This window comes from Salmo trutta, chromosome 3, assembly GCF_901001165.1.
Source record: "Salmo trutta chromosome 3, fSalTru1.1, whole genome shotgun sequence".
Classification (NCBI taxonomy): domain Eukaryota; kingdom Metazoa; phylum Chordata; class Actinopteri; order Salmoniformes; family Salmonidae; genus Salmo; species Salmo trutta.
Genome location: NC_042959.1, coordinates 51077474 through 51086798, shown reverse-complemented (window position 1 = coordinate 51086798; position 9325 = coordinate 51077474). Strand labels below are relative to the sequence as shown.

Sequence of the window (9325 nt, the reverse complement as noted above, 5' to 3'; positions counted from 1 at the left end):
GCCTGTTTCACAGTCGGCGTTCCAATTCATCCCAAAGGTGTTCGATGGGGTTGAGGGTCAGGGCTCTGTGCTGGCCAGTAAAGTTCTTCCACACCGATCTCAACAAATCATTTCTGTATGGACCTCGCTTTGTGCACGGGGGCATTGTCATGCTGAAACAGGAAAGGGCCTTCCACAAACTGTTGCCACAAAGAAGGAAGCACAGAATCGTCTAGAATGTCATTGTATGCTGTAGCCTCAAGATTTCCCTTCACTGGAACTAAGGGGCCTAGTCCGAATCATGAAACGATGTGTTTTATAAAGAGGTGATTTTATAAAACTATAGTTTATTAAAGTCTGCATAAATTGAGTATAAACAACCTATACAGTGCATTCGGAAAGTATTCAGACCCCTTGACTTTTTCCACATTTTGTACATTACAGCCTTATTCTAAAATGTATAAAATAATATTTTTTATCAGTCTACACACTATACCCCATACTGACGAAACAAAAACAGGTTTTTAGAAATTTTGGGAAATGTATAAAAATAAGAAAACAAATATTTAATGTACATTCAGACCCTTTACTAAGTACTTTGTTCAAATCAAATCAATCATCAGTTGTCACATGCGACCTTACAGTGAAATGCTTACAAGTCCTTAACCAAAAGCGCAGTTTTAAGAAAAATACCTACAAAAATAAGAAATAAGTGTAACAACTAATTAAAGAGCAGCAGTAAAATAACAATAGCGAGGCTATATGCAGGGGGTACCAGTACAGTGTCAATGTGCGGGGGCACTGGTTAGTCGAGGTAATATGTACATGTAGGTAGAGTTATTAAAGTGACTATGCATAGATTATAAGCAGAGAGTAGTAGCTTTTTAAAAGCCTCTTGGACCTAGACTTGGCACTCCGGTACCGCTTGCCGTGCGGTAGCAGAGAGAACAGTCTATGACTAGGGTGTCAATTTTTAGGGCCTTCCTCTGATACTGCCTGGTATAGAGGTCCTGGATGGCAGGATGCTTTGCCCCAATGATGTACTTGGCCGTTCGCACTACCCTCTGTAGTGCCTTGTGGTCGGAGGCCAAGCAGTGGCCCTACCAGGCAGTGATGCAACCAGTTAAGATGCTCTTGATGGTGCAGCTGTATAACTTTTTGAGGATCTGAGGACCCATGCCAAATCTTTTCAGTCTCCTGAGGGGAAATAGGTTTTGTCGTGCCCTCTTCACAACTGACTTGGTGTGCTTGGACCATGTTAGTTTGTTGGTAATGTGGACACCAAGGAACTTGAAGATTTAAACCTGCTCCACTAATGCCCCGCCGAAAATAAGGGGTGTGTGCTCGGTCCTCCTTTTCCTGTAGTCCATAATCATCTCCTTTGTCTTGATCACGTTGAGGGAGAGGTTGTTGTCCTGGCATCACATGGCCAGGTCTCTGACCTCCTCCCTATAGGCTGTCACATCATAGTCTGTGATGAGGCCTGCCACTGTTGTGTCATCAGCAAACTTAATGATGGTGTTGGAGTCGTCCCTGGCCATGCAGATATGAGTGGACATGGAGTACAGGAGGGGACTGAACACGCACTCCTGAGGGGCCCCCGTGTTGAGGATCAGCATGGCGGATGTGTTGTTACCTACCCTTACCACCTGGAGGCAGCCCGTCAGGAAGTCCAGGATCCAGATGCAGAGGGAGGTGTTTAGTCCCAGGGTCCTTAGCTTAGTGATGAGCTTTGAGGGAACTATGGTGTTGAACGCTGAGATGTAGTCAATGAATAGCATTCTGACATAGGTGTTCCTTTTGTCTTTGTGTGAAAGGTCAGTGTGGAGTGCAATAGAGATTGCATCATCTGTGGATCTGTTGGGGTGGTATGCAAATTAGAGTGGGTCTAGGGTTTCTGGGATAATGGTGTTGATGTGAGCCATGACCAGCCTTTCACAGCACTTCATGGCTACAGACGTGAGTGCTACGGGTCGGTAGTCATTTAGGCAGGTTACCTTAGTGTTCTTGGGCACAGGGACTATGGTGGTCTGCTTGAAACATGTTGGTATTACAGACTCAGACTGGGAGAGGTTGAAAATGTCAGTGAAGACACTTGCCAGTTGGTCAGCGCGTGCTCGGACAACACGTCTTGGTAATCCGTCTGGCCCTGCGGCCTTGTGAATGTTGACCTGTTTAAAGGTCCTACTCACATCGGCTAGGGAGAGCATGATCACACAGTCATCCGGAACAGCTGATGCTCTCATGCATGTTTCAGTGTTACTGCCTTGAAGCGAGCATAGAAGTTATTTAGCTCATCTGGTAGGCTTGTGTCACTGGGCAGCTCGCGGCTGTGCTTCCCTTTGTAGTCTGTAATAGTTTGCAAGTCCTGCCACATCCGATGAGCGTTGGAGCCGGTGTAGTACGATTCGATCTTAGTCCTGTGGGGACAATGTCATCTATGCACTTATTGATGAAGCAAGTGACTGATGTGGGGTACACCTCAATGCCATCGGAAGAATCCCGGAACATATTCCAGTCTGTGCTAGCAAAACAGTCCTGTAGCTTAGCATCTGCTTTATCTAACCACTTTTTTATTGACCGAGTCACTGGTGCTTCCTGCTTTAGTTTTTACTTGTAAGCAGGAATCAGGAAGAAAGAATTACTGTCAGATTTGCCAAATGGAGGGTGAGGGAGAGCTTTGTTCGCGTCTCTGTGTGTCTACAGCGTAAAGGTGGTCTCAGGCGAGTAAAGCCTTGAAACTTCCTTAGATATCGTGCACCAGCTGTTGTTTACAAATATACATAGACCAACACCCCGTGTCTTACCAGAGGCTGCTGTTCTTTCCTGCCGATACAGTGTATAACCCGCCAGCTGTATGTTATTCATGTGCTTGTAGTTTGTCCACTTTATTATCCAATACTTGTACGTTGGCCAATAGTACCGATGGTAAAGGCAGATTAGCCACTCATCGCCGCAACCTTACAAGGCACCCTGACCTCCATCTGCGATATCTCCGCCTCTTTCTCCTGCGAATGACGGGATGAGGGCCTTGTCAGGTGTCTGGAGTAAATCCATCTCGTCCGACTCATTAAAGAAAAATGATTTGTCCAGTTCAAGGTGAGTAATCGCTATTCTGATGTCCAGAAGCTCTTTTCGGCCATAAGAGATGGTAGCAGCAACATTATGTACAAAATAAGTTACAAACAATGCGAAAAAACAAACATAAAAGCATGGTTAGTTATGAGCCCATAAAACGGCATCCATCCCCTCCGGCGCCATCTGATTAGCACCTTTTACAGCGATGACATGCCTAGAGTCTTCTTGGGTATGAAGCTACAAGGTTGACACATCTGTAAATGGGGAGTTTCTCCCATTCTTCTCTGCAGAGCCTCACAAGCTCTGTCAGGTTGGATGGGGAGCATCGCTGCACAGCTATTTTAGGGTCTCTCCAGAGATGTTAGATGAGGTTCAAGTCAGGGCTCTGGCTGGGTCACTCAGGGATATTCAGAGACTTATCCCGAAGCCACTCGTGCGTTCTCTTGGCTGTGTGCTCAGTGTCATTGTACTGTTGGAAGGTGAACCTTCAATCCCAGTCTGACGTCCTGAGCGCTCTGAAGTAGGTTTTCATCAAGGATCTCTCTGTAGTTTGATCCGTTCATTTTTCCCTCGATCCTGACTATTCTCACAGTCCCTGCCGCTAAAAAACATCACCACAGCATGATGCACTTACCACCATGCTTTCCTCCAGACGTTAAATCTTGATTTGATCAGACTAGAGAATCTTGCCCTTCTCCCCAGATTGCTCAGTTTGACCGGGTGGCCAGCTCTAGGTAGTCATGGTGTTTCCAAACTTCTTCCAATTAAGACTGATGTAGGCCACTGTTCTTTGGGACCTTCAATGCTGCATACATCTTTTGGTACCCTTCCCCAGATCTGTGCCTTGAAACAATCCTGTCTCGGAGCTCTACCATCAATTCCTTCGACCTCATGGCTTAGTTTTTGCTCTGACATGCGCCATCAACTGTGGGACCTTACATAGACAGGTGTGTGCCTTTCCAAATCATGTCCAATCAATTGAATTTACCACACTCCAATCAAGTTGGAAAAAAATCTCAAGGATGATCAATGGAAGCAGGATACACCTGAGCTCAATTTCGAGTCTCATAGCAAAGGGTCTGAATACTTATTGAAATAAGGTATTTCTGTTTTCTGTTTTCTGTTTTAATACATTTGCAAGCATTTTTTTTTTTGCCTTTGTCATTGTGGGGTATTGTGTGCAGATGTATGACATTTTTTATTTATTTAAACCTTTTTAGAATAAGGCTGTAACGTAACAAAATGTAGAAAAAGCTAAGGGGTCTGAATACTTTCCGAAGGCACTGTATATTTCAAGGAACATGGTGTAGCGTTTAAATGTAAGTATTTTGGGGATGTAACAAAGTTTGAAGAGGAACTAAACTATTCATGACCACATGCACTTCCATTACATCTACACAAATTGACACTGAAATTCATCTGACAGTTTACATATTATTGATAAAGTGTCAGGCATTGTTGCAACAAATTTCTTCCATTTCAGGCTGTGATCAGTTGCATTATTACCATGTCTTCTTGTTATTAGGTCAACATAATGTAACGGTGAAAGAGGAATCATCACTCTTCCAAAGTGGGTCTGATATGTCTGTATATGTGAAAGATTGTGGTATAAAACCATCACAAAAATATATTGAATACAACCCAGTAGCCTCTAATGTTGATAATAAAGGGATTACCTAGTCAGTTGCACAGCTGAACACATTCAACCGAAATGTGCCTTCTGCATTTAACCCTACCTTTCATATTCTTACCATTTGCTGGCCCCTTAGATTCAAACCAGTAAACGTTCGGTTACTGGCCCAACACTCTTAACTGCTAAGCTACCTGTCACCCATAATAAGTGCATTTAGCACACTATACTTACTATAGTTACTATGTCAGTTACTACAGAATATGGCAGTACCCTTTTTGCAGCAGATCTTTCATACTGGTTACAGGGCTTCATTTCTCAGACCACAGAGGGCATCAACAACAGTGAGACTATTGCCAGCTTATCTCTATCCAATGCAAGCCATTCTCCATATAATTCACATGCACATGTTACAAACAGCCAATCTTGAAATATGTACACATTTTCTTATAGAAATCTTCTAGAAATGTTGTTATAGTGAAATAAAGCTTCATCTGAATATACAAGGCAAGAGGATTGCAATGTTGATCAAGATTGGTTGATAGCTGTGGATTAATGGGTTTTGATGGGTTGGTTGATGTGTTTGGGTTGATTATGGTCTAGATACAGTACAGTATGGCTGGGTGGTAAACAGTACAGAGGGACGTCCTGGATGCAGCACCAGGTTAGAGGGAGGAGTAACAGACTGGGGACATGAAGTGACAGTTCACACCTATCAGAGTCTCACACAGGTCTCACAGTCAACAGGAAGAGAGAGCACACAGAGAGAGGTTAATGTGCTGATTCAGTCTTATTCTCTGCATGGATCAACAGACAAGCTATTAAATCATTAAATATTTTTGACATCGTTACATTGAAGGACTGTTAAAACTTGATTATGGCTATGTAATATAATGGTAATATTATTAATTTATGGAATTACAACACATTGCTTCATAAGGCTTCAAATAGCATAGGAATACATATTTATGAATGCAGTTAAATATATTTATGAGCAATTGTGAAGAAGGCATTCATATAAACCTTGACCATAAATGTTTATTTGACTTTCTCTCTAGGCATTACAGTAAAATACATCTTAGTTGAATAAAGGTGCTAAGAAGGTTGTTATGAATGCCACTGTAGCACTCATTAAGGTGTAATTAAGTATTATTATGTGTATTGCTATATGTTGATATTATCACAACACCATTTCATATTCTATTTCACACTCGTCTTGTGCTCCAGACCAGTAGACACAGACAGAGATAGTGACCATTAGAGAAAGAGGAGAAAGAGGAGAGAGACCCCGGTGCTGTGATTGACTCATCGAGGCAGTAGAGGCAGGATGTGGGTCCTCATCTGGGCAGCTCTACTTCTCTCTCTGACAGAGAGAGCCACGTGCAACAGTAAGGTCCGTTTTATCACTACTATTGTTAATACACACATGGCATACATCCCAACAGATACTATCTCATAACAATTTTTTACAAACAAGTGAAGTAGTATCAGTGCTCCTTGTATTACTCATGACTGTATTAATTTCCCTTCATCAGATGAGGCCCCTGCAGCAGCATACAACATCACCTACAGTCCAGCAGAGATAACACCACAGACTGGACTATGTGCTGTTATTCCATGTTCGTTCACTCACCCTGATGACTTCATTCCTCGCATAGCAATAGGTTTTAAATGCCCTGATGCACGCTGTAGTATTAAAGTCGAAATTGACTCTATTTTCCACTCAAAAAATCCATCTAAAGCTCAGGAGGGTTATAGAAGGCGAGTGTCCCTACTGGAGACAGACCTGACAAAGAAGAACTGCAGTATGATCATCAACGACATCACTAAGACTGATGCTGGAGACTATCAACTAAGACTGTCCGGAACATTGAACACTGGAAAAATAAGTACATATACATACCAGGAGAAAATGAAAATTGCAGTGAAAGGTACAGCACAACTATTACTGTTAGTTACAGTGACGGTACACCTCTGGATCCTATCCAACCGCCGTCTGGATCCGGTTTGATTCGGCTCTCGCTCCTGGGAGCGTATGACGGAGCAGCTGCCGGGTGTCAGGGGTTCCTACTCCAGCTAGAGCTCTACCTGGCGGCTGTCCAGCCGCCGCCCTCGGGACGCGAGAGAGTGAGCGCCCTCATCTGTTTGACTGGTAAAGCCCTAGAGTGGGCCAACGCCATCTGGGAGGTGGAAGACTCGACTCGGGAAAACTACGAGGATTTCTCCCGCCGCTTTGGGGCAGTGTTTGATCATCCACCAGAAGGAAAAGCGGCGGGAGAGCGCTTGTTCCATTTAAAGCAGGAGATGAGGAGCGCTCGGGAGTTTGCACTGGATTTTAGAACTCTGGCGGCTGGTGCAGGATGGAATGAGCGGGCCCTGATCTATCACTACAGGTGTGGTTTGCGAGAGGACGTTCGTAGGGAGCTAGCCTGCAGGGACACCATCCTCCACCTGGACCAGCTGATGGACATCAATCCAGCTGGATAACCTGCTGGCCTCCCGCAGACGTCCGAATCGGGGTCCGTTGGTTCCATCCTCCAGTCCCTTAGACCCAACACCAATGGAGTTGGGCGGGGCTGGTACTAGGGAGACCGGAGGGGAAACCGTTCCATGCACCAGAGGTGACCGCAGAGGACACACTGCTGGTCGGTGCTGGGGAGGTTTTCCAGGTAGTTGAGGTGGTAGGCGGAACACTGGTGGTTCATCTCAGGTGAGTAGGCACACGACTCACCCAGACCCCCCTGTTGCTCACATGTGGTTGTCTATAAGATTTCCGGGGTTTTCCCCGCATTCCCAGCATAAGGCGCTAGTAGATTCAGGCGCAGTTGGGAACTTTATAGATCGGTCTTTGGCCAATAGATTAGGGATTCCTATTGTTCCCGTTGATGTTCCCTTCCCTTTACATGCCCTAGACAGTCGTCTTTTGGGGTCTGGGCTGATTAGGGAGGTCACAGTTCCCATTGCTATGGTGACGCAGGAGAGTCATGAAGAGAGTATTAGTCTCTTTCTGATTGACGCTCCTGCGTTTCCCGTTGTATTGGGGCTTCCTTGGTTGGCTTCTCATGATCCTATTTTTTCGTGGCAACAGAGGGTTCTCAAGGGATGGTCCTGTCAGTGTTCATGGAGGGGTTTAGGTGTTTCCTTGGGTGCCACTACGGTGGAAAGTCCAAACCAGGTTTCCACCATGCACATTCCCCCCGAATATGCCGATTTGGCAATCGCCTTCTGTAAAAGGAAGGCGACTCAATTACCACCCCATCGACCGGGGGATTGTGCGATAAATCTCCTGGAGGGTGCTGCACTTCCCAGGAGTCACATGTATCCTCTGTCACAGGAGGAGACGGCGGCTATGGAAACATATGTCGCTGAATCTCTGGGACAGGGATACATTCGGCCCTCCATTTCACCTGTCTCCTCAAGCTTCTTTTTTGTGAAGAAGAAGGATGGAGGTTTATGCCCGTGCATTGACTATCGAGGTTTGAACCAGATTACTGTGAAATACAGTTACCCGCTACCTCTGATCGCCAGTATGACAGAGTCATTGCTCGGGGTGCGCTTCTTCACAAAATTGGACCTCAGGAGCGCGTACAATCTGGTGCGTATCAGGGGAGGGGATGAGTTGAAGACGGCATTTAGCACTACATCTGGGCACTATGAGTACCTCGTCATGCCGTATGGGTTAATGAATGCTCCATCCGTCTTCCAATCATTTGTGGATGAGATCTTCAGGGACCTGCACGGGCGGGGTGTAGTGGTGTATATAGATGATATTCTCATATACTCCACCACCTGCGCTGAGCATATGTCCCTTGTGCGTACGGTGCTTGGTCGACTGTTGGAGCATGACCTTTACGTCAAGGCGGAGAAATGTCTGTTCTTTCAACAGTCCATCTCCTTCCTTGGGTACCGTTTGTCCACATCAGGGGTGGAGATGGAGACTGACCGCATTTCAGCCGTGCGTAATTGGCCGACTCCAACCACGGTAAGGAGGTGCAGCGGTTTTTAGGGTTTGTCAACTACTACCGGAGGTTTATCCGGGGCTTTGGCCAGGTGGCGGCTCCCATTACCTCCTTACTGAATGGGGGACCGGTGCGGTTGCGGTGGTCGGCTGAGGCGGACAGAGATTTTGGTAACCTGAAGGCTCTGTTTACCACGGCTCCAGTGCTGGCGCATCCTGATCCCTCCTTAGCGTTCATAGTTGAGGTGGATGCATCCGAGGCTGGAATAGGGGCTGTGCTATCTCAGCGCTCGGGTAACCCACCAAAACTCCCCCCTGTGCTTTCTTTTCGAAGAAGCTCAGCCCGGCGGAGCGAAACTATGACGTGGGGGATAGGGAGTTGTTAGCTGTTGTCGAGGCTCTGAAAGCGTGGAGACATTGGCTTGAGGGGGCTAGACACCCTTTCCTCATTTGGACTGACCACCGAAATCTGGAGTATATTCGGGCAGCGAGGAGACTGAACCCTCGCCAGGCTAGGTGGGCTATGTTTTTCACACACTTTTCTTTCACTCTTTCTTATAAACCAGGTTCCCAGAACGTCAAGGCAGACGCACTGTCCCGGCTGTATGATACAGAGGAGCGGTCCACAGAGCCCACTCCCATAATTCCAGCCTCATGCCTGGTGACCGCATGGGAGGTGG

At 46.0% G+C, this 9325-nt stretch overlaps 1 long non-coding RNA gene across 1 annotated transcript; it reads left to right on the top strand.

The window, feature by feature from the left end:
• The first annotated feature begins 5476 nt into the window (after positions 1-5476).
• Positions 5477-6559, top strand: LOC115177430 (uncharacterized). The gene is made up of 2 exons (XR_003872400.1): positions 5477-6075; positions 6223-6559. It is a non-coding gene; the product is annotated as an uncharacterized LOC115177430 (long non-coding RNA).
• The last annotated feature ends 2766 nt before the right edge of the window (positions 6560-9325 follow it).